This window comes from Cupressus sempervirens, chromosome 11 (assembly GCF_028749045.1).
Source record: "Cupressus sempervirens isolate cs-2001-9-10 chromosome 11, ASM2874904v1, whole genome shotgun sequence".
In the NCBI taxonomy this organism is placed as follows: Eukaryota; Viridiplantae; Streptophyta; class Pinopsida; order Cupressales; family Cupressaceae; genus Cupressus; species Cupressus sempervirens.
Genome location: NC_143128.1, coordinates 601,540,822 through 601,566,780, shown reverse-complemented (window position 1 = coordinate 601,566,780; position 25,959 = coordinate 601,540,822). Strand labels below are relative to the sequence as shown.

The 25,959-nt window shown below is 32.2% G+C and overlaps 1 pseudogene; it reads left to right on the top strand.

The window, feature by feature from the left end:
• LOC149531114 (septin and tuftelin-interacting protein 1 homolog 1-like) overlaps nucleotides 1-25,959 on the top strand; it is a 235,465-nt pseudogene that overhangs the window by 4,517 nt on the left and 204,989 nt on the right.

Sequence of the window (25,959 nt, the reverse complement as noted above, 5' to 3'; positions counted from 1 at the left end):
GAGAAGCTTCTCTAAGAACCTGCTAGGGAAAATATAAAAAGACACATGTTTAGAAGTAAAATAAAAGAACATTTACATAGGTACCTCTTCTCCCCTTGAAGAAAATTGTAGAGCACAGGCATGAAGATCACAAGGGCATGGCATGGCAATGGAATTGTAGAGCAAGGGCATGACAGTGAAATACATAGATCACAAGCAAGGGGAGGATAATGAAATACAGCAATCACAAGGGCACGACAACAAAATCCTAGATCTCTACTCATCTCCACCAAGGAAATGGCAAAAAAATGTAGAGATCATAAGGGCACGACAATGAAATCTAGTGATCATAAGGGTTTGACAATGAAATCTCCACCAACATGCAGAGATCTCCACCCTCATTTAGACATCTCCACCCTCTTTCATGTGCATCTCTCCACAATCAATCAAAACAAATGGGGAATGATTTATGTCATTTTTATTTTTTCAAATTTACACTCATGTGCTCATCGCAATTGAAACGCAAATGTTAGTATTGTGATGACGCCAAGGACAATTGCAAAAAAAATGAAAAATCACCCACAAATTACCCTACCATTACTAATTGTCATTGCAATTTGACCCCAAATGTTGTAGTGTGATTTGCATTCTTGAGCTCTATGTCCATACTTCTAACCATTGTAGCAATGACCTTCAAATATAGGTGCAACTGGTGTATTGCTAGCTTTAGATATAAACTCTTGTTGTCCTTTCTTTTTATAATTAAAATAACTACTAATAAATTTAGGCTTAGGGTTTTTCTTACCAATCTTTCTTCTAAAAATGTTTTTTGTATGAACTAGCTCTCCACAATGATAGTGTAGTGCCTACCCCTAAGTTACATTTTTTTGCTATCATTGCCAAACTCTTTTAGGCCAGTTTTATGTTTGATGATTAGTAGTAACTTTTAAAGATTATCAGATATTGTTTTACATTCAGTTTATTATATAGTGAGATTACTTGGTACTCTATATTTCACGTATGTATGATGATTATTTAGTGTTTTTAGTTATCGATGATGATTAGTTAGATGGTTTATTATCACATGTGTTTTCTTATGGATACTTACCCCATACTACATGTGTATGGTGTGCGTGTTTATTTTCTTTATGTATGGTGTTTCTGATGTGGTTAAGGAAGGGAGTCGTAGTCACCTGCTAGTCGGGATCTACACGATGCACCACTTCCTGCCATTGCTTGTTTAGCTTAGAATATTGTGTCTATACATGCATGGATTTTATGCAGGTTGCAGGTACAGGGTATCGACTTCCCTGAATTACCAAGATAAGCGTACCCTATCACATTATCTCAATGGTAAGAGAGGGGAGATAAATTCTTAAGTCCAAATCCTAAACCCTTTAGCCATTTGACCTAATTGATAATTAGGACAAGTATCAGAGTTGAGTACCCTCTGAATGCATCAAATGACGTTAATTCATAATTATAACCCTTTAGTTTGATTTTGTATGTGTTCTTCTATGATGGGTTTTCATACGTTGTTTATGAGTCCTTAATGATTTTCTATTAATTAAGTCTAATTAAAAGATTAAATTAATGATTTAATTTAATGGAAAATTATTATGAGATTTTAATGTTTAATTATATGTAATTAATTGATAAATTAATTAAATAAAAGAATTAAATTTGGATATAAAAGTTTAAGGATAAATTTAGAATGTGATAATATTTATTTAATTTAATAATAATATATTTAGAGTTCATTTTTAAATAAATGTTGAATATTATTGTTATTTAAGTTAATTAAATATTTTATCAATTAAGTTTCTAAAATAAATTAAAAGTAAAAAAAGATATTAAACTATTAAAAGATTCTAGATCGCATGATGCGAGCATGAGTTGAAAATAAAAGAAATTAATTAAAAAGATAAAATAAGTAAAAATAATAATGTTATTTTAATTTCATAAAGTGCACATGGGATTAAAAGTAATAAATTAATTAAAAATAGAAGTCAAGTGGAAAATTAAATAAAGTTATTTAATAATTCAATTTAATGTGCATGAAAAGATTAATGCAAGATAAAGAAAGATTAAGGAAAGTTAATTATGAGTTTGAGTCTTGTGAGCAACGAGTCATCTCAAGTGAACGCACAATTAGTGCCCCGATTTGAGGAGAAAACTCCTTATCACAACTTTGGAGTTCATTTTTGTGGGACCGCAAATTTTGGAGTCACGAATTTTGGGAGATGAATTTTGGAAGTGAATTTCTGAAGGAGAATTCTAGAAAAGATTTACAGAGAAAAGTTATTGAAGGGGAGCAAATTCTCTCATAATTTTTCGAGGATTTTGTATTAGCATCAGGATCAGGTAGGGTCTTGTGTTTTGATCGCTGATTATTTACGCAATTTCCCTATTTCCTGTCTTCTTCGTGTCTATGGATTGTAGACCCGAATTCTCTATGATGAATGTTTAAACATTTCAATATTGGAATTTATTAGATACTTGCCAATTAACTTCTATATACATAGGATTTAGACGGGAAGGGTTGAATCTAAGACTGAACTCTAAATTTGGATGGTTGAATTTAAATGGAGAAATCTTGTTTAAAAAAAAAAATCCATATTGTATTTATTGATAGTGCAATTCAAATTTTATATATATATATATATATATATATATATATATATATATATATATATATATATATATATATATATATATATATATATATATATAAACGTTATTGAAAAATGTTATAATTGTTATTGAAAAATGTTTTCAAAAAGAAAAATTTTTAAAATTATTAATGGGGAGGGGTGGCTTAAACCACCCCCTACCCCCTTGTCATATGCCTCTGCACACAGTAGGTGATTGCTAACACAGTCGTATCTACTGATGCAGGATGACTGCAACAGCAGTCCCTGTGTCACAGTTATGGCCGCAGGCCCTTTTGTTAAGCCGACGAGCTTGTTAAAAATACGCATTTTTTAAAAAGTTTTTTTAATATTTGATTTTAATTATTATTTAAATTAATATTATTTATAAAAAGGTTTTAATGATATTATTAATTATTATTAAATAATATTATTAATAATTCTTAATTATTATTTAAATAATAATTAATAGCAAAGTTTTAATATTATTTATTAATTTAAATAATAATGTATTTAAAATAAGTTTATTTTAATTAATAAAATTATTAGTAATTATATTAATTAGTAATAATTGATAATTCTAGAGTTGGTAATATAAGAACTTAGTTTGATTATCATTAGTTAATTTAATTAAACATTAGTTTAATTAAAATTAATCATTGATGAATATAGTTAAATGAAAAATGTAAATTTATCCTAATATTATTTTAATAATATTGTTTAGATTTAAACTACTTATTTATTTTGATAAGTAACATGTCTTTAGATCATTTTAGAAAATTTTATTAGGGTAATAGTACCTTTTATTCAAGTACGGGAAATGGGTTAAACTATAAGGATTAAAATGCACATCTTTAAATTCGAAAACTCACATTAAAATGAAAGTTGGAACTTCACTATGAACTATGAGATTATGATGTTTTCTATGTTCTGTTTATGTTTTGGGGTTTTGAGGTTTGTCTTAGTGTTTTCCAATTTAGGTTGTTACCAAAGGCTCAAGGTTTGTGAATGTGATGTCATGTTGATTTGATCTCAATCTTTTTACTCAACCATGGTAATGTGATTAGTATGCTCTATGACATGTTGTATTTACTAGTTGTTATTGCTTTCCAGTTTCCTTGTGTGAAGCTGAGGTGTATGTTTATGAGATACCTGACTTAACCATTTTTGAGTCATCGATCAATCATATTTGACAACCATTTTGGAGTCTTTGATCAGTATTGTAATTTATTATTGGGATACTTTTTGGTTTCTTGTTGGAGAACCATTGGATATTGTGATTTATCATGGATGCCTTCAGTTGTTGATAGAGAATTGTTGTGATCATTATGATTATTATTTGATGCTTATCAATTGCTCGTGGAGAACTAATGTGATTATTGTGGATTATATTTATGACACTTTCAGTTGCTTGTATGGGACTAAGGTGATTTTATTATGATTCTTGAATTTTTGATTTCATGAGCCTAGGGTAGGTTATCTATGTGTAGTGTCGAGAAGTGGCTTGCAATGGGGGTCAGGGCCCTAAGAGGATGCCTGGAGAAACCCATTGTAAGTTGTTTTAATAAGTGAAAACATCTCATCTAAATACTAACTTAAATAAACCTAATAAGATAACTATATGTTCTCTCCCATGCCTTGAGTGCTAGTATAGACTAGGATGGGGTAGAAAGAACGCTTGTTGCGACCTTGCATTTCGTAGTATGCCTCATCAGTACAAGAGGATACTAGTGGCCGCAGGATCACAGGGGACCCGAGATTCCTAAGGGATTGCTCAGGTAACTTCCAACATGACTTTTGCGATGACACTTTCTCACTTACATAGTAGGTTTCCTACATGTCTTTGTGTGCCTCTGGGTTTAAATGTCAATCTATGTTGGAACCTTTGAGTTAGTGTACTTTTAGGATTTTCCAGACTTAGAGAGTGCTTGTGTTTTGTGTTTTGATATCTTGTTTGTGTTTAGGTTCCACGCGGTTAGGTGGTAGTGCTTTTTACTCTTACCATTGAGATCCGTCTGTGGTCACCGTGGCTGAAGCTTTCTTGGTTGGTAATTACCTTCATTCTGTCCATGGATCGTTATGATGGATGGTTAGATTCTATGATGGATATTATATCATTATGGATGTATGGATGTATCATGTATGGTGAATGATTTCATTTATTTTACTATACTTTGTATCATGGATTTGAGGATGATGTATCTTTATTTTTACATATGTATATTCTTTTAAGCCTTTCATACCCTGTGACATGTACAGTGGATGATTGAGCATTCTGAATTAATTTTCCAAAAGGCATTTAGAAAAAATGTATATTAAATGGACATTGGACTTTCTGATTATTCTTTCATGTGGATGTGGTAGTTGTTAGACTTAGGATTAGATTAAATTTAAATGTGACTCAACGTCTTGGGATCCTTAAGGAATGTAACCTGTTATGTATGTTTGTTGATGATTACATGTTATTGCTTCCGCTACTATGTATTTGATGTGTATGTTATACTTTCTTACTTCAAAAAAAAATGTTTAGCAAACTTAGTAAAACTTTAGGTTAATTCTTTTGGATCCCTTGGCGGGGTGTTACAAATAGCATGTGAGTTTGTTCTTTGGCTTTGCATTTATTTTATCTCCACTCTTTGATGATTCCCCTTCCTTAGAAAATGAAAAGTGCTCAATATAGCCTAGTCTATATGTGTCATGGGGTCTTCTTTGTGAGCTCATCAACTCTTCATAGTATCTCACAAATTCTTTAGATTTGTTAACCCTTTCATTGAATTCATTTTCATGTTTTAGTTCATTCTTCAAATGCTCATTCTCATATTTCAATTTAGCAACCTTCACATCATTTTTATTGGACTGTTGAGCTATAAGGAGCAACATGTTAACCAAGTCAAATTGATTTTGAGTAAGCCTTTGCACTTCATTGTTCTTGTCATCAAGTCTTGTAGATATATGATCTTTATCCTCTTTAGCTTTCTTTTTCTATTTAGTTACTTCACACAATCTTATTGACTGGATTTCATGTTCTCTCTTTAGTGCTCTAACTTCTCCATTCAGTGTGTTGTTCTTTTCCAATAGATCTTCTATTGTTGCATCACTCTCACTAACATTTCCATCAGCAAGTAAACCTTTAGTGTCTTCCTAATATTGTGTATCATTTTGCATGATTGCCAAATATTTTCTTTTCTTTAGGGATTCCCTCATTTCTTCTCTTGTTGATTCAAGTTCCTATAGTATAAGTTGTATCTCAAGCTTCTGGTTTTCAATAATCTTTCCCATCTTGTAGGCCTCCATCTCCATGATCTTGTCTCTCAAGTGGTTAAACGTCTGCTAAGAGAATAAATCTCTAATAACAATTGTTGGTAGTTTATTGGGAAAGTGAGATTCTGAGAGGTTGTGGAGGGGCATGAATCAAGATCTGTAAAACTTTTAACCTTCTAAACAATTATCAAATTGATATCTTTCACCAATAACCCTTATCTCATTAATATCACAAATAACATAAACATATATTGCAATCATGTAACAAATCTAATCTACTGATCATAACCATAAACATGAAAGTAAATGATTAACACATAACATACAATTTGGTTACCTAGAAACCCTCCAAGGTGAACGTAAAATGGGGGGGGGCACGGGGGGGGTGTGGGCATGAGACCCAAAAATATTCACTACTACAGTAACAAAGTTTTCATGTTAGGGCTAAAATTTTGATCACTTTTGATGATCTACCCTATGAGGGGTCTACCCTACTAAGAGCTTACAAGACTTATTCAACCTACCTTGATTAAAGGATTTAAAACTTACAAAAAATTAAGAAATATATTAAGAGATTTACATAGGCCTATTAGGACCACTTTGTTAAGAGATTGACCCTAATTCACTCTACTAAAATGTATACATACTTGTCCCTTTATTTAGCACTAAAATGTTTGATTACGGATCTCATATTTATGTTATCTGATGAGATCCAAGCACTAGTCTTAGGACCTCTAATAAAGTGTAATAAGGAGATAAAGAAATAAAGTGTTATTTGACCAAGTTACATGATCAAAAGGAGTAAGAAGCCAAGAGATGATCAAGTGTAGAACTCTCTCCATAGTCTGAGACCAAAGAAGGTAGTACACCTAAACAACAAGTAATTATGACTCAGAAGGAGTTAGTCTCAACAAGCATGGATGCTAGTGAACCAAGAGAGCCACAAAGGCTAAGTTTTGATGTGTCATCACACTCACATTAGCTAGAACTACTGAGCAGAAACACTTCAAAGAAGAAATGTTGAAGAAAAAAGAAAGCTCACCTGGAAAGCTAGTAACCTTAGATGGTATTGTCATACAAAAATTTAACACTAACAATCTCACATTTGAATAGATTTCTTTTTTGCAAGATCTATTGGCAAGAAAGACTAAAATGGAAGAAATGAGAAGGAAGCTACATCAAAGACAAGACATATTGAAGAATGTGCATAGACATCTAGAAATGAAAATTTTCACATAGATAGTTTTTTATCCAATCTAATTTCAACATAAATGGTTCAAATGTTATTGAGAAGACTTCATGAGGAAATTTTGTGGTCAAAAAGGTCACATTTGATAACAAAGGAAATCATCCATGAAGTTACTAGATTATGCATGATTGGTGAACTACCATCTATTAGAACAAAGGAAAGAAGCTTGGTGACATGGCTAACAAAGGAAAAATATGATTCAAGAGCCATGATGTTCAATAGAATTGAAGATGTGCAAGTAAAGTTTACATTAATGTTAATTAGTCATAGAATTTATTGATCAAGTAGATTGAATAAAATGTCCGATGGAGAAATTCATATAGCATTTAGAATGGTCAAAGAAGATGATGTTAATGATTTGAGTGAGATGTTGAGAAGAATTTTTTTTGCCAATAGAGATAATATGCAAGGGTTCAAGTTTGGAGTCATCCCAATGTGTATATTTTTTATCTATATAATGTCTTTTGAGAAAAAGGTATAGTTTAGTGATCAAAGGAAAAACATGTGATAGTGAAAATCAATGAATTCATTAAGAACTTAGGTGACAATTTGGGATTATTCCAAATAATTTTAGTCAATAATGCATAAGAGGGAAAGAATTACAAATTTGATAGTTGAGGAATACAAGGAAGATGTATGTTTTTGGTTGATAACAATATTTGTATAATACAAGTAATTCAACCTAGGACATTTTGGTTACCATAAATAGATTATGGAGTTGATGAAAACATGATTAGAATATATGTTAAATCATTTTTACCCAAGCCTATAGATGTTCCATCTCAAAGATTTAGAACATATGAGGAAGCATTCTCTAAAATCAAAATCGAACTGGAGAAATTGGGGATTCAAAGAAAGTCATAGAAAATGATGAGCATGTTATCATAGAATTTTGGAAGTAGTAAACCCGACTCCTATTAATTTGAATAGTGGAGAAGAATAAGAGGAATATGCACCCTCAACTAAAAGAAATTATCAGAGGAAAGATAAGGAAAAGACTCATAGAACCCTAGGAACAAGGAAATTCAAAAAGGTAGACAAGAAAAAGGTCAATGAAGAAGAGGAAGAATAGTAAGAAGAGACCAATGCAAAGATTATTGAGGAGATTAAACTTGAAGAAGACAAGTAAAGTTAAAATGCTACATATAACAATGTAGATATTATTGTGAATGACATAATAAAGAATGGAAGATTGAATGACATTGAATAAAACTATGAAATTTATGGTGAAAGGGACAAGAGGAAGGTAGAACAAGTTGTTGTCAGATATATGCATGACTATAAAAAGACACCAAGTGAACTTTATTGGACATACCATAAATATATACAAGTTATTTAATTTAAGATTGAGAGTTGCATTGAAGCTAAATAAGGAGATGATGAAAAGATCACTTATGGAGATAACCTCTAAACCAAGTGAAAAATATATTGAGATACTAATTGAATATAGCCAATAAGATTTCAATATCACAAGAAGAGATGCAAGAATAATGATTAGAGATACACAGAGAATTCATGATGAAATTGTGGAGAAATGGAAAGATATAATGGCTACACAAGAAGAACTAGATAAGAGAAACAAAAATAACTAATTAGAGAAGGTTTGATGCAGGAGCATCTTGGGTTTGCTTGCAATCCTACATGTTTGGAGGGATTTTGGGTCAATGTTGTGGAGCATCAAGCTTGGATTTTGGTGGAGTTATGTTTTTTAGGGTTAGAGATGCGTTGCAGACACATTTGGGAACTTTTCCTCATGATTGCATAGAGATTGGATGGATTGAATTGAAGTTTGTGTTGTTTTTACCTTGCTGTTGGAATTGTGTTTTTTTGGTTTTTGGGTGCCTTTTGCAAGATGTGTAACTAATTTTTCACAATTAATGAGAGGTTTCACACTTCAATTATTGAAGAGGGCCTAGATTACTATCTATGATCCAAGGCATAGGTTCTAATTCATTATAGGTTGGGAGATATGGAAATTCTCGCAGACTATCAATTTTTGGCAGTTTTGCACGACACTCTGTTGTGCGTGACTTTCAAGATGGTTGTATAGATATTCCTAAGGAATAAGCCTTTGTGTAGTTAAAGGGGCTATAAAGGACCTAAATTTTTACCTATAGTTTGAAGTGTGGGCTCTAATTCAATTAGAGCTAGGAGATATTGTGATTTTACTCAGATATTGATTTTGGGCATTTAATTGACTTGTAGCATTTAATTTGTGTTCTAGGCCAAATTGTGGCTTAGTTGGGTATAATTAGGAGGTTTTTTGGACTCTTTTATTGATTCATTCAGAGGAGTGAATGTGGGAGCAGCTAAAGGGTGAGTTTTTCTGAGTTGTGGACTGAGCACCGAAAGTGAGGCAGTTTATAGTAGGATTGTGATGAAGTTGTGAGTGTGTGGATAGAGCACTGAATGTGAGGTAATTTACACTTGGATCTTGGAGAAGAGCTAGGGATACAACTGGAAAACAAGGAGATTTCTTGGTGGGCTTGCGAGCACAAGTTTAGATTTTCTTGGTGGTTTCTTCTAGATTGTTGTTATGTTACAAATTTGGGCTAGTTGGGATAGGTTTTTGTAAGTTGGATCATGAGGGATCTTGTAGAACTAATATTTTAATTGCTATTGCATTTGGCCATAACTGGGAAGGCCTTACAACCCAGCACATTGTATGTAATAGTTATTTTATGAATAAATTATTGTAATTTGGTATCAAATCTTGCATTTTTGTTTCTTGTTGTGTTTCCACTATGTGGTTATATTGCTAGGGGATAGGACATCTCCTTTGGGGATACTCCTACCTTGCACTACATTAGATGGTATCAGAGCATAGTTGTTCTTAAGCGTTTAGACAAATCACCAAAGCTGAGGTAGTTTGCACTAGGACTTGGGTTGGAGAAGTAGATCTAATTTGATCATGATCTAGTGGTGGATTTTCTTTTTGGAGTCCTAGATCTCTTAGTTGTGAGGTGGCAGATCGTGGTTCTGACTTGAAATTATAGAGGTCTTGGAGATGGGTTGATGGATGAGAAGATGGAAGACTGATCTTGTTGAGGCATGATCATAGAGAGTGTGTGGATTATAGATCCATTGTCCTGGACTTGTGATGTGTTTCCTAATTGTTCATGCAAGGTGACAAGTTGTGATCTTACTTGCAAACAATTTGAGGTTGTCACAAGGAGTGTGGGAAGGATTTGTTGCAAAGGGTTTACAAAGATCTTGGGAGATGGCTCTAAGAGGTTTGGATCCTGAGATGATTTTGAATCTCTGAAATGTGGTGGAGAGGAATTTTTTTAAGATGTCTACTCAGGTTGAAGCTAGTTTGGCTGATTGAACTAAGAAGGTGGTTGCTCAGTTTGAAACTAGTTTGGCTAATTGAGATAAGGAAAAGATGAGGAAGGCATTTCATAGATGTTTGTGGAGCTAGAGTCTACCAATTCGAAAGAGAGTTGTTTGGTCAGTTAAGAGACTTGTTTATGAGAGAAGATGGCATGGCAAGGTCGATGTGGAAGAGGTTGGATTTGTTGATCAAATTATGGAATCTGATAGAGAACTTGCATAGTAGCTAGAGGTTGTTGCTAAAGATATTCCTAACCTTGTTGATGCTAGGATAAATATTGGTTTTTCTGATTAGTTGGTTGGATCTAAAATGGAAATTGCACAACACTTGGTCATGGATAATCTTATTGTTGTTGGTGATGATTTGTGTGGTGCAAAGCATCTTGTTGTGAGCAATGAGGTTGCTAGTGTTGAGAGTTTGGCATGTGTTGATGGAGATCTACATATTGCTATTCATATGGAGTTTTTTGCTGCTGGTGTGGATTCACTAGTTGTTGATGTAGATGAGGATTTTTTGATGAAGCATTATGTTCAGTTTGTTCCTCAGAGTGAGCATGTCAATTAGGTGGTTGAGATTGTGGTGTTTAACAAAATGATACGAATGCGGATGATGTGCCAATTGGTTTTCTTGTTCCTATTGGAGTGGAAGCCTCTGGTGAAGATGAAGATGGTTTTTTCTCTTTTTTTTGGCATCAAAGTGTGGGACACACTTTTCTATTTACCTGGGGAGTCTGATGCAGGAGCATCTTGGGTTTGCTTGCAATCCTGCATGTTTGGAGGGATTTTGGTTAAGTGTTGTGGAGCATCAATCTTATATTTTGGTGGTGTTATGTTTTTCATGGTTAGGAATGTGTTGGAGACACATTGGGGAACCTTTCCTCATGATTTCATAGAAATTGGATGGATTGAGTTGAAGTTTGTGTTGTTTTTACCTTGCTACTAGAATTGTGTTTTTCTGGTTTCTGGGTGCTTGTTACAAGATCTGTAACTAATTTTGTGCAATGAATGAGAGGCTACACACTTTAGGGATTGAATAGGGCCTGGAGTACTATATATGGTCCAAGGAAAAAGTTCTAATTCATTATAGGTTGGTAGATATGGCAATTCTCTCAGACTATCAATTTCTAGTAGTTTTGCGCCACAGTATGTTGTACATGACTTTCAGGATGGATGCGTAGATACTCTTAAGGAATCAGCCTTTTCAAATTTAAGGTTTATAGAGGATCTAAATTACTACCTATAGTTTGAAGTGCGAGCTCTAATTCAATCGTAGCTAGGAGATATCGTGATTTTACTTGGATATCAATTTTGAGCATTTAATTTTTGTTGGAGGTTGACTTGTGGCATTTAATTAATGTATGGGCATTTAATTTGTGTTCTAGGCCACCTTTTGTCTTAGTTGGATATAGTTAGGGGGTCTTTTAGAGTCTTTTATTGATTCATTTAGAGGAGGAGTGAATGTGGGAGCAGTTGAAGGGCAAGTTTTCCTAAGTCTGTGGACAAAGCACTGAATGTGAGGTAGTTTATAGTAGGATTGTGATGAAGTTGTGAATGTGTGGATAGAGCACCAAATGTGAGGCATTTTACACTTGGATCTTGGAGAAGAGCTAGGGTTATGATTGGAAAACAAGGAGATTGCTTGATGGGCTTGCAAGCACAATTTTAGATTTTCTTGGTGGTTTCTTCCAAATTGTTGTTATGTTACAAATCTGGGTTAGCTGGGATTGGTTTTCGTAAGTTGGATCTTGAGGGATCTTGTAGAATTTTTATTCTAATTTCTATTGTATTTGGCTATAACTAGGAAGGCCTTACAACCTAGTACATTGCATGTAACAGTTATTTTATGAATAAATTATTATAATTCAATATCAGATCTTGCATTCTTGTTTCTTGTTGTTGTCTTTCCATTATGTGGTTATATTGCTGGGGGCTAGGACATCTCCTTTGGGAATACTCCTACCTTGAACTACATCAAGGTTGGATAAACCTATCCTAGCTCAATATTACATTCCATCAAAAGTGAAAAGTTAAGAAGGCTACATCTAGACAAGAATAGGTCAGGGATGTAGAAGAATAAATGAGTGATGATACAATCATTATAGAAGGCATAACCTATGAAGATATTGGTCATAAAATAAAGATAAACTGATCTAATTAGTTATAGAACAAAGTATAAGGAGTTTTGTTGAATTGATGACAAGGAAAACAAAGTTGAGTTTTAGTACTACAAGTAAAAAAAAGAGAATAACTATTCTCAAGCCTATCATAGGTGAAGAAGAAATACATGAAAATATGGACATCTCAAAGTTGAAACCAAAGGAACTCTATGAGTATTATGAGAAACATGAAAGAAAGGAAAAAAAGGGACATTTTGAAGGTTGAGAAGAAGAAAGCTAAGATAATGGAAGATATGAGAGACATTCTTGGACAATTAGTACTATATATTGCATATGATCTTAATGCAACCATTATTGATCATATGGATACACTGATTAAAATAATTATAGAGAAAGTCTCTATGGTAGATATAAAAGCATTGAAAGTATAAAAAGATAATTGTGAGAGGAAGAAAAAAGAGAAGTTTATGGATACAATAGACAAGGACGTGGACACATTGTATAAAGAGATTAGTGAAGAAAAAATAATATTGAAGGAAGTTGGATAACTAAAGAGTAGAGTATCAAAAGTATCAAAATGCTCATATGATTTCAGGAAGTATAAAAAAATAGCACTAAAGGAAACAGATTCATGAACTGAACAATTTTATTTAGTATCAAATTAAGCAATTGAATACTACTCTAAGGTGGAAATGATTACTTTAAAGCTAAAACAAATGCCAGAAGAAGAAAGAAAAATAATGACTAAACTATTGGATCTACAATCCTATTTATCACCTACATTGGAGAGGATTCAAAAAACTTTTAGGAATGTAGAAATATTACTCATTTTACTAGAGATAAGTACATTGGATTCATGGAGGAAATGGCAAGAGTTTTGCAAACTAATTACCATATCATACTTGAAGTAATCCTTAGAGGTATCGATGGAGAGAGAGAGATATAATAGACTATAAATAAATCTTTGATGAACTATGAAACACCATTGTCATTGATGACAAAAAGGAGGGGAAGTGAGTGACAAGAAGAGAAAGTGATAGAAACTAGAAAATAGAGAAAGTGACAACAAAAAGGAGAGAAAGTGATAGAACAATAAAGTGACAAAAGGGGAGAATAATTTGGAGAAATATGAGAGAAGATCATAGAAGATCATATAAGTATAAGAAGACCAGGAAAAGACAAAAAGAAAGGAGATATAGGGAGATGTGAGATGAAAGGATCAGCTCAAAAGAAATATTTGTGCATTAATGCCAAAGGGGGAGATTATTGGCATTTGCCATGATATTGTTAGCATTTTCCATTAACAAGACAAGATTGATTTCCTTCATTAGTCAAGCTGAATATTGATAGGTTATAATTAGGTCTCCATTGATGGAAACTTAGTAATAAGAATATAAGTGATAGAGAAAATTTAGTAATGGAAGAAAATGACATGATTAGTAACTCTTAGTCATGACCAGTAAAGTAAGGAAAAAGTGGCAAGTCAAAATAAAGATGTCAAGTTTTGTGTTACTTGTAATAGGAAGCATGATAGAATGATTGGTAGAATCAATGTGTTCAAAGACAAAGTAATAATGATGATTTTTCTTGAAAGAAAAGTGACACTGACTTAATAGTTGGAAGGTGGAAGTAAGAAAAGTATAGAGGATTCGAGAAGGAATATTAATGCGTCAAGAAAATTTTGACTTATCTTAGGAATTGCACAAGAAGATCTAATAATGATCAAAGGAAAAGATTTTAAGTGTGTCAATGACATGGAGACACGAGAAGAGAACAAGGTAAAAGAATGGAAAGCATGTAGTTTTGATGAAGGGATGAGATTAAGTGGAAAAAGAAGTCAATTAGAAAAAGGAATGAGTATGAGTAAAGCAAGGACGAGTGGAAAAAGAAAGGTATTATGAGCAAGTGAGCAATGCACATAGAGAAATAAGTGAAGATGGAGATAGAGAGGTGAATGCATTTTAAGAAGAAGAGATTGGGTAGAGGCAAGTTGTACTAAGTGAAGAGCCGAAAGGATCCAATAGGAAAGAAGTGCCAAAAACAAGTCAATCAACTTATTATGACCTAATAGTTTCAATGAGGGAAGTTCCTTAGATGGGTGTACCTTAACTATTCTCTTTATTATAAATCATCTAACAAGGTCCACTCTTAGAAGGAGTTCTAAATGCTCTAACTAAGGTAGATCTCAACAAATCTTCTTGTACTCCTCACAATGTAGAAAATACTCTTAATAGGGTGAACCCACAAAAAGGGCATTTGTAAGCTCCTAATAGGGAAACCTATTAACTAAATTAAGAGGCTTGTAGGTACCATACCTAACATGGTTTTTACCTTCTAATAGGGTTTTTGATGTAACCAAACTATTGGTGTTATGTGTTGTGAATGATTGGTGAACTGAGTTTATTTCATTATAACAGTTATTTGGTAGAATAGTTTAACTAGTGGTTTGAATGAGTAGATTACCTCTCTTTTTTATTCTCTCCCTTCCCCCCACCTCCCTCTCAACACCATTTCATACCAACACTAGTGTCTTAACCTTGTAATAATAAAAGATTGTGATAAATGAGTGTGGTGGGGTTCATGAGGGTACATCATGTGGAGTTTGGGAAGGATGTCCCACCCTCTTTAGTGGGGGTACTAGAGATCATTCATGTCGACCAAAGTCTCAAGGGTATTGCACTCAAAACCACATTATATGGATAATTTATCATTGTATGTCCTACTCATTTGTCATTAGACCATAGACCTAATAGTGGATTTTTTGTACTTTTATTTCCTTTGAAGAAAACCCTTATTCTATGAGGTCATTACATAGTTCTGTTATGTATATTTTGAGAGTCTAATAAGTATTTATTGTCCATAGGATCTCCATTAATAATACTCATATGATAATCATGCTCTATATTAAATACATTCTAATCTATATTTGTTTGCTCAATAATATATTTTGTATCTTTTAGAATGTGATTTTATCCTCCTAAAATGATATTCCCCTTAAATCTTGTGTTATGGTGTAGATTTTATTTATCTTTAATTATGTTTTAAAAAAATTTTAACTATTGTAATTTTTTTATATTTTTCATAACTCTCCTCTCAAAATTAGCATAGAAAATTGTTCTACTACATCAACTTCCTTTTCATGATGACTTGTCCAAATCCTTCCAACAAGATCTAGTACGAATGTTTATGAGTAATCCTTTATCAAAAATCAAATACATCAAGCACTTTTGGAAATAGGATCTAAGTTGATCCACTATATTCAGCTTGTTAACCAAAGCATGTGAACCTCCTTCATCAAACCGTGAACATGACAATGAATATTTCACAGGGTCATGTATTCATGAAAACAATTGAAACATAAGGAAACAAAAAGTCAAAATGATAGAATTGGATAAAACCTCTCATAAGAAATCCCATAAGAAGACTTATAATTATAGCAATCCTCATCTTCATGTCTATCAATCAAAGTAATGTTGATTGCATATTGCTTCTTTTGACCAAACTTATTTTAATACATAAAATATTAACTCAAATTCTTCAAAAGGAGCTAATCTCCACTAAGTGGTATGAATTTGAATAACTTTTTTCTATCCCCTTTGACACTTTGATACACAAAATAACTTTTATTGTACTTTAAAATACCTAAATTTGACATATATAATGGGAAAATGGATCCAAGAAATCACACACATAATTTTCACATGGTGTGCTAAGAGGTAGACTATAATGACAAATACTTGTTTAACCTTTTCCCATGTAACTTGGGAGGTCATGCTTTCAAATAGTTCTCACACTTTCTAAAAGGGGTTATAATGTCCACATAGCAATATGATAAGCTTGTCATCCAATTCAACCCATTCTTAATCATTGATGCTTGGAACTTTATTTATAACCAAAATCATACTAATAAGTATGTACCTACTTTCTTTGGAATGACCTTACTTCTTAAAGTAAAAGATAACTAATTTTAAGAGATAATACATATATAGAAATTAAAATTTCACATATGCTCATTTTTCTTGAGATTAATTTGAGTAAATAATATGTATTGTTAAATTAATTTGCACAAATTATTTTTCGATAAGTATTCAAATTAACCTAAATGATTTCATATCCATTATAATGTACAACCTATATTTAGCTACAACGAATTTAATCAACAATTGAATCAAATTAATTAGCTTGTCAATTAATATAACTAATTAGTCAAAATAATCAAATAACTAAATTTTATAAGATTACTAGTTGATTAAGAAAATAAATAGTTTTGTATTTAGATTCATTATGTATATTAAAACTATAATATAATATATATACTTGTTTAATTAAGACTATGAAATAATATTAAAATAAATAAAACTAATAATTATATAGATATTAGTATTAATTCATTTCTATTGGTAGAAGTCAAGATTAATTATTATTATGATTTATGATTAATTATTATTATTATAATTTATTAAGCTTCAATAGACTCAAATCCAAGATCTCTAAGATATTAGTATTATTATTAGCATAATGTCATGATTTTAATGTTAGTGTTGTTTTTCCAATTAAATATCATTACTAAGCATTTTAGTTGAAAAGGAAAAATTAATGAAATTGAAAACTCTAAAATAATAGGTGTATATATCATATTATTATTTTTCTATGTTAGAGTATGTTTATGAATTTAAGTTTTTCAATTTTATTTTATTTGTATCAATCGTTGGATCGTATAACTCAATGGATGTGAGAGAGTCGTATGAATAGTCCAATTAAATTCATTAGCTTCATATAGCCCTCTTACATCAAACGAAATGGATGCAACAGATTGTATGAAGATAGTCAAATAGAATGCATTGTATTCATACAACTCTTTTACATCTTGATGACATAACATTGAATATGATGTGAAATGTCAATAAATTTTATTTTTTAAATAATACAATTGAATTCAAAAACATACACTTTAATTATTATGAACCATAGAAATCTAATATATTTTATTTTCTATATTAATAAAACTTTCATTACATAAAGACAAATTCATTAATAATTTTTTATTAAAAAAACATTTATTATTATATTTTGGATAGAAATCGAAGTACATGAATTTAGGGCAAATAAAGGGATAAGCATTCAAAACATCATATCACTATCAACGAAATACAATCCTCTTCCTACTACCAACCCGCTTTCTTACACAAAAATACCATTGGCCTACCCACATCTTTAAATATGTTTCGCCATGTTCTCAAGAATATGTGTATTTTTAAAGCAATTTTTTAAATCTGATGTGTATTAATATTTCATTAGTCAATCGCAACGTAATTGGTTATGTGGGTTTAATCTAATTTCATGATAGAAATATCTTTTCTCTTCTAGTTGATTATGGGTTCGAGTGTTTTCAGTTCATCGACATCTCTTATCAATTAAAACAAGCAAGTTGTTGTCATAAATTTTCAGGTTTAAAACTAATGATTAAGTGTGAAGTCCTTACTCTATATTTTCTAAAAGTTAATATTTGTTTTTTGTGAGAAATATCAATTTTATATACATATAGTTATAGAATATCTAATCAATTTATTACATTAGAAAAAAAGAGGTCATAAAAATAAAGTATTTTGATTCCTTCATGGAAAATATGAGTGATGTCTGACAACATGGATGAAGGCCCATTTCTTTGCGGGAATTGAACTAGAATAGGAATGTGAAGATTCCTAAAATTTCTAATCCTTTTGGGTGCGCTAAATCAGAATTGGGAATTGAAATTTTTATTTCCATTTTGGACCCAAAATGAGAACCTAATATTCCACTGAAATGGTGGAATTGAAATCACCAATTCCAATTCCCATTTAGACTTTCACAAATTTGATCAAATTTTTGAATATGCTAAATCGCATAGGTTTTCTAGTAGGCCATTACCAAGCTTTTGCAAACAATTTCATAATGACAAACTCTTGCACATGTTGATATGCACCAAGGTTTTATTTATAGTATCTCAAGAATGAAATCTCTTGTTAACATCTTTTTGACTTGGCTAAGGGCTATTTTTACATTATTGTTGTTTGTACAAAGGCTCATAATATAATTGTGGAAATAAAATTGTTCTAGCAAAGGACTTGTATTCAAATAATTTTGATAAGGATTGTTATGGTGAAAAAGCTTGAGGAGCCAGATGGAGGAAGGTGTGCTTGTCTTGAAATGGAGTTTAATGAAAACCCTGTTTAGTGCTATTTGGAGATTAAGCTTAATAGTTAATCACATCTAGTGATTATTTGAACGACATCGTACAAGTTGGGAAAAAATATTATCCTTAGATTCTAATACATTATCCAATTCTTGAGTACCATAGGGTTTTCACTAGTGGCTCCTCTCTCTTCATTGCACAGAAGACTAAGCAGCTTTTTGGTGTCAAACCCATATTCTTCCTTGGCATCTCCTACTAAACAATGGAACATATAATGATTTAAATGGATAATTTGGATCAATCTAACTATTGAATCAGAATTTTTCATTCTCATTTCCATGGAGCAAACAACTGCTGCATTTTCAAGCTTGACCAAATCAAGTAGATCTTTGCCCAGATCAAAACAAAACTTCAAATTTTAATTTCAATTCAAATTCCAATTTTAGTTTTCTAGAACCAAATAGATCTGAAATAACAAATCCATAATAATAAATTCTAGAATAACAAATCTAGAATAAAAAATTCTAAAATAACAAATTCCAGTAGCCAAACATACCCTAAGTTTATGCAATGTGTACTATGGACTTTTACGTAAATTATATGCATTTAATAAAGAGTTCAACAACATATATTGGTACATCAAAATGCATATTTGATCATATTTATTAACTAATAAAAAAATTAACCCCTGCTTTGAGCCCTAAAATTAAATATGAAAGTGGGTCAAGGAGTAGTAGCAAAACTTCTACCAGCAAGAAGAAAAAACATGTAGAAAGTGAAGATTCTAGGATGGAAAAAGGAGATAAGGAAGAAGCCATATCTATGGACACCTAGGAGGATAGGGCTTCTAAAAATATTTGGGGTAAAGAAGGTGAGAGGATAGAAATAGGGGAGGAGAGCGAAGAGTCCCCTCCTGCCAAAAATATAAAAAATTCCTCTACCTCAATTAAAGATTCAAAAACTCCAATAGAGGAGAATAAGGAGAATCTAGCTTGACAAGATGAGAAGGGGAAGATGTTAGCATGAATGTTGATGATACTAGTTTGGGGGAGTATCCTGAGCATTGGAGAACATTGACATGTTGCATTCATGATTGTGTTTGTCATTGATGATAACATAGTATGGTTTTTGTAGAGAATGGAAGAATAACAGTAAGAGATCTTATGTTGCATAGTAACTGAGCAAGGATTAAGTGATGCATAGTTAAGGACATGTCCCTGAGAGTTTCTTGATGATGTAGTTAAGAGGATGAAGTCTAACTCAAAGATGTACAGCAGTTATGTTTGATTTACTATGAGTAATGCAAAAACAAAGCATCTGTTTGGACATTTCTGATGTTTGTATTATATGTTTTAGCCAAGATATAATGAGGTGATGCACAGTCAAACTATGATAGAGGAAAGCCAGATGGTGACATAAGTGAGTACACAAGACCTAGAGGCACACATGTAAAGTTTTGTATATAGACTATGAGCCAACAATTCTATTGTAATTGTAATTAATTATATATCTTATTTTAATTAATTGGAAAAACCTTAAGGCCGACTCAAGGAATTATTATGAAGATATGGTATAAAGAAAAGATGTTTTCCTTGTTTACAAAACGTATCAAGTATCTATTATGCATTGTATTTGTGAAGTGTGAAAAGGAGCAAAGTATTGATTGAATACATGTAAGTGATCCAAGGGATTATTGGATGCATAGTTCATGATCTAGTTACAAGATCAGAAGGAGCAAAAGTCCAGTTGATAGGACAGAGAAAGAGGAAGGAAGTACAATTCTATTCTATTATTCTGTAAGGAATAATACAAAGATCATTTGGACATTGGGTTCAATGGTCTTAACCTTGAATTTGTTTGGGCAGTGGGTCCAACTGTCTTCCACAACTCCTAATAGGGTTGGCACAACTCCTAAAAGGGATTCAAAGTCTCCTAACAGGGACTCATATGTATTGAATGTTGTAACAGACTCCTAACAGGGTCTACCCTCTAACAAGGAATATTTGTATTAGTACATCATCTTGTGGGTACCATCCCCATTGGGGTTTTCCCTTTGATCAAGGGTTTTCGTGGTTAACATATATGGTGTTATTGTGTATGACTATCTTATTGTGGTTTAAGTTTACATTACTCATATGGTTAAGATTGTTTAAAGTTTTTATCAGTGGTATTAACTAGATAATTGATTTACCCCCCGCCCCAATTAGTATGAAAGCTTCAAGTCCTTGAACAATAAGCTTAACATCTTTTGGAGATCAATGGTGAATATGTTCAGGAAGGATAGTCCAAGATTCGATGGGGTCAACTATGATAGTTGGAAGGAGAAGATGAAGAATCATTTGTTGTGCATGGGTCCAAGATATTGGCTCTTGACAAAAAGTTTGAAGATAATCGTTTAAGAAGAAAACCTTGAATGTTGCAGTGAGGTAGAGAGAGATATATTCATTATAACATGAGAGCAAGAGAAGCCCTACCAACAACTCTTCCAGAAAATGAGTATAGTCAGGTAAAGTCATTTGCAACATCTCATGAAATTTAGAAAGCATTAGAATCTACTTTTGAAGGTGATGGTCATCCAAAAAGAATGAGATTACAAAATTGGATATGTGCATTTCAAGATGCTAGAATGATGGAAGATGAATCTATAAGAAGTTATATTGGAAGAATATCATAAATGGTTGTAGGTATTCAATCTCATGGTGGAACTAAGGAAGATGATGAAGTCATTTGGAAAATCTTAAAAAGTTTAACACCACCTTTCACACCAATAGCACAGATGATTCAGCTAGTGATGCCTTGCACTAAGGATTTCACCAAGGAAACATTACTTGGAAGATTAAAATTAGAAGAATATTTTAGATAGTTTGGTGAACTTGCAAGAGTCAAAACAACAATTAGTGCCCTAGAAATTTGAACTAATTTGACAAGGAGTGCAAGCACCCTTGGAGATTTTTTTGGTCAACAATAGAGCTAATGAGGATAAGAATATTGAAGAAGTAATAGCCCTTCTAGTGAGAAGAGAAAAATATGGTAAGAAAATCTTTAAATGTTGGACTTGTAATGAATTTGGTCATTATGCATCTAAATGTATTAAAAGAAAAAATAAGTATAAGGGAAGGTTTAACCCTAGAAGAGATAGGGATAGAAATTGTATATAGGAAAATGAAGATGAAGAATTTTATGAGAAAGGTCAAAGTGAAAGTGATGATGAATTAGGATTTGTGGCTATCAAGGAAGACAATCTTGATAGAGAAATTAGAGAAGAAAGAGTTCTAATTACCCAAGTAGAAAATAAATGTGATTAGATAATTGATAGTGGTTGTTCATATCACATGACTGGTGATATGAATAAATTTGTTAAGTTCAAGAATCATGATGAAGGAATCATTAGAGTTGGTAACAATGTAGCCTATCATATAACAAGAATTGGATCGATTACTCTTGATGGTAAAACTAACACTGATGATGTTTATTTTGTTGATGGATTGGAGCATAACTTGTTGAGTGTTGGACAATTGGTGGACAAAGGTTATCAGTTGTAGTTTATTAATAAGACCTACACTATCAAAGACCGAGATGGTAAGATGATTGGAATTGACACTAGATCCAAAGGTAATGTATTTCAATTGAATCCTACTAGGATGACATGTTTGGTAGAAAAAGTTGATAACAATTGGTTGTGGCATAGAATATTTTTTCATATAAACTTTGATAATATTGTGAAGGTTAGTAGTACATTTGCAGTGAGATATTTGCCTAAGATTATTAAGCCTACTAACATTGCATGCAAGAAATGTATTCTGGCTAAGCTGAGGAAAGTGTCTTTTCCTAGCAAGAAGTTCTCTACTACAAAGAAATTGGAGATTGTTCACACAGATCTAAGTGATCCTACAAGAACTAGAATATTCTATGGTAAAAGGTATTTTATGATTTTTGTTGATGATTTCACTAGAATGATGTGAGTAGAATTTTTTTAAGCGAAATCTGAAGCTTTTGAGAAGTTTAAGATGTTTAAGATATTTAAGAATAGAGTTGAGAATGAATCTAGTGTTAAGATTAAGTGTTTGAGATCTGATAGAGGAGGAGAATTCACCTCTATAGAATTTAATATATTTAGTGAAGAAAATGGAATCAAAAGACAACTATCTACACCTAGAACACCTGAGAAAAATGGGATTGCTAAGAGAAGAAATAAATCTATAGCAAAAGTAGCTAGAGCAATGTTATTTGAGAATGATGTTAGTAAGACATTATGGAGACAGGCAATAAACACAATAGTATATACTCTAACTAGAGTACAGATCAAAAAAGTTATGGGCAAGACACCTTATGAGCTATGGTTTGGACATTCACCATCAGTCAAATATTTCAAAATATTTGGGAATAAATTTTATATTAAGAGAGATGATGGCATTGGTAAGTTTGATCCAAGAAGTAATGAAGGTATGTTTCTTGGCTACTCTTCGAAAAGTAAGGCTTATAGATGTTTCAACTATAGAACTAAGACAATAATTGAATGTACAAATGTAAGTATTGATGAGAAGATTGGAACTAAAGAAGAGATGGTAGATTATAATTCAGATGAAGAAGAGGATACCTCTGGAATTGTTAGATAGAATGTTGAAGTTCTGCTTAAGACTAATAATGACTTGTAGAATGATGTGCTAACCTTTGAGCATAAAGGAGAATAGAGCTCTAAACCTAGAGAAGAAATAAGAGTTGAAATGTCAACTCCTACTTCTAATAGAAATTTGACAAGGAATCACCCACCTAAGAAGATAATTGGAAGTAAAGACAAAGGTGTTATGACAAGGAATAAAGTAAATGAGGAGATATGCTTGATATCTCAAGTTGAACCCAAGTGCACAGATGAAGTAGTCAAAGATAATCATTGGATCCAAGCAATGAAGGAAGAATTAGATCAGATAATAAAGAATGATACATGGGAATTGGTTCTTAGACCAAAATACAAGAATGTGATAGGAATTAAATGGGCTTTTAGGAATAAGATGAATGAGCAAGGAGAAGTTGTGAAAAACAAGGCCAAACTTGTTTGCAAAGGGTATTCACAGCAAGAAGTAATAGATTATGAGAAGACATATGCACCTCTAGCAAGAATGGAAGGAATAAGGATGTTCTTGGCATATGCAACAAATAAGAAGTTCAAGGTATATTAGATGGATGTTAAATCAACATTCTTGAATGGAGAATTGGAAGAATTATACATAGAGCAGCCTAAAGGATTTCCCTTATCAAAAGATAAAGACACGGTATGAAAATTGAAGAAATCTCTTTATGGTCTAAAGCAAGCACCAAGAACCTAATATGCAAGGTTGGATAGTTACTTGGCAAAGCTTGGATTTGCTAAAGGTATAGTAGACAGTAACTTGTATCTAAAAGAAATTGAAGATGGTTTATTGATCATTGTAATATTTGTTGGTGACATCATTTTTGGAGGTAATGATGAAGCTAGTGATAAATTTTATGAGGAAATGAAAAATGAATTTGAAATAAGCATGATAGGAGAAATGAAGTTTTTCTTAGGATTGCAGATTGTGCAGAATAATGATGGTATATTCATTTCGCAAACTAAGTACCTAAAAGATTTTTTGAAAAGGTTTGGTTTGGAAAGTTGCAAACCTATTGGCACACCTATGATAATTGGTTATAAGTTATCCAATAAAGATAAGACACCTACAGTGAAGCAGAAGAAGTATAGATCAATGATTGGAGATTTGCAGTATCTAACTCACACCAGACTAGATATAAAAAATGCAGTTGGGATTGTAGCTGGATTTCAAGATGATCCTAAGCAATATCATTTTTCAGAAATTAGAGAATATTTAGATATCTGAAAGGGACATTTGACTATGGAATTTGGTGTGATAGATCAAATGATTTGACTTTGTGCACATATGTTGTTGTTGATTGGGCAAGTCGTATGGATGATAGAAAGAGCACCAATGGTGAAACATTCTTTCTTGGAGGAATATTGGTTTCTTGGTTAAGCAAGAAGCAAGATTGTATTTCATAGAGCATTGTTGTGGTGGAGTATGTTGCAGCAACAAACAACTATAATCAAGTTAGGTGGATGAAGAAAATGTTGAAGGATATCAAAATTGAGATTGAAGAACCTGTTATCATTTATTTTGATAACACAAGTAAATTGAGTATGTCTAAGAATCCTATATTTCATTCTAAAACAAAGCATATATCTATTAAGTATCATGTGCTGAGAGAGAAAGCAATAGAAAAGGAGATCATATTGGAGTATGTAAGTACTAAGGATCATATTGTAAATATATTCACAAAGCCTTTGCCTAAAGATACTTTTGAGTACTTGAGAGGTATGCTTGGGGTTATGCCCTTGCCTACTTCTAAGTAGGAGATGTAGAGAGTGCATTAGTCCAGTGGAACAAAGTACTATTATTTGACTAGACTAAATTATGATGCTTCCTGTATGGGGGAGTATCTGGTATGTACAAAGTCATTAAGGACTCTTGGTATTTGATATTTGGTATTGAATAATGTCTTTGTACACTCAAGCTGGTTAATTACTTGGAGTAGTTGGTTAGCGATTGGTATGTAACAATTGATATTGAGTTTGACACTTTTGACATTGATACCAATGGGGGAGAGAATGTACATGAAAAACATATCTTAAGAAATGGGGAGAGAAGCACCTGTTGAGATAGCAATGGGGGAGAGTTATAGAAAGATTCATGTAAGTGCATAGAAGGAAGTGTAAGTGCACAATAAGATATCTTTATGAGGGAGATATGCAGCTAGAAAGTATTGTAAGTTGTTTGATATTAACAACTATTGCTGATCATAAAGAAGATGAGGAGCAACATAGTTCAGTTTGGTATTCTTAGAACTTAGATGTTTTTCATCTATGTTGCCATCAATGCCAAAGGGGGAGATTGTTAGCATGAATTTTGATGATACTACTTTGGGGGAGTATCCTAAGCATTAGAGAATATTGACATGTTGCATTCATGATTGTGTTTGTCATTGATGACAACATAGTATGGATTTTGTAGAGACTAGAAGAATAGTAGTCAAAGATCTTATGTTGCATAGTAAATGAGTAAGGGTTAAGTGATGCAAAATTAACGACAAGTTTCTAAGAGTGTCCTGATGATGTGGTTAAGAGGACAAAGTATGAGTTGAAAATGCACGACAATTATGTTTGAT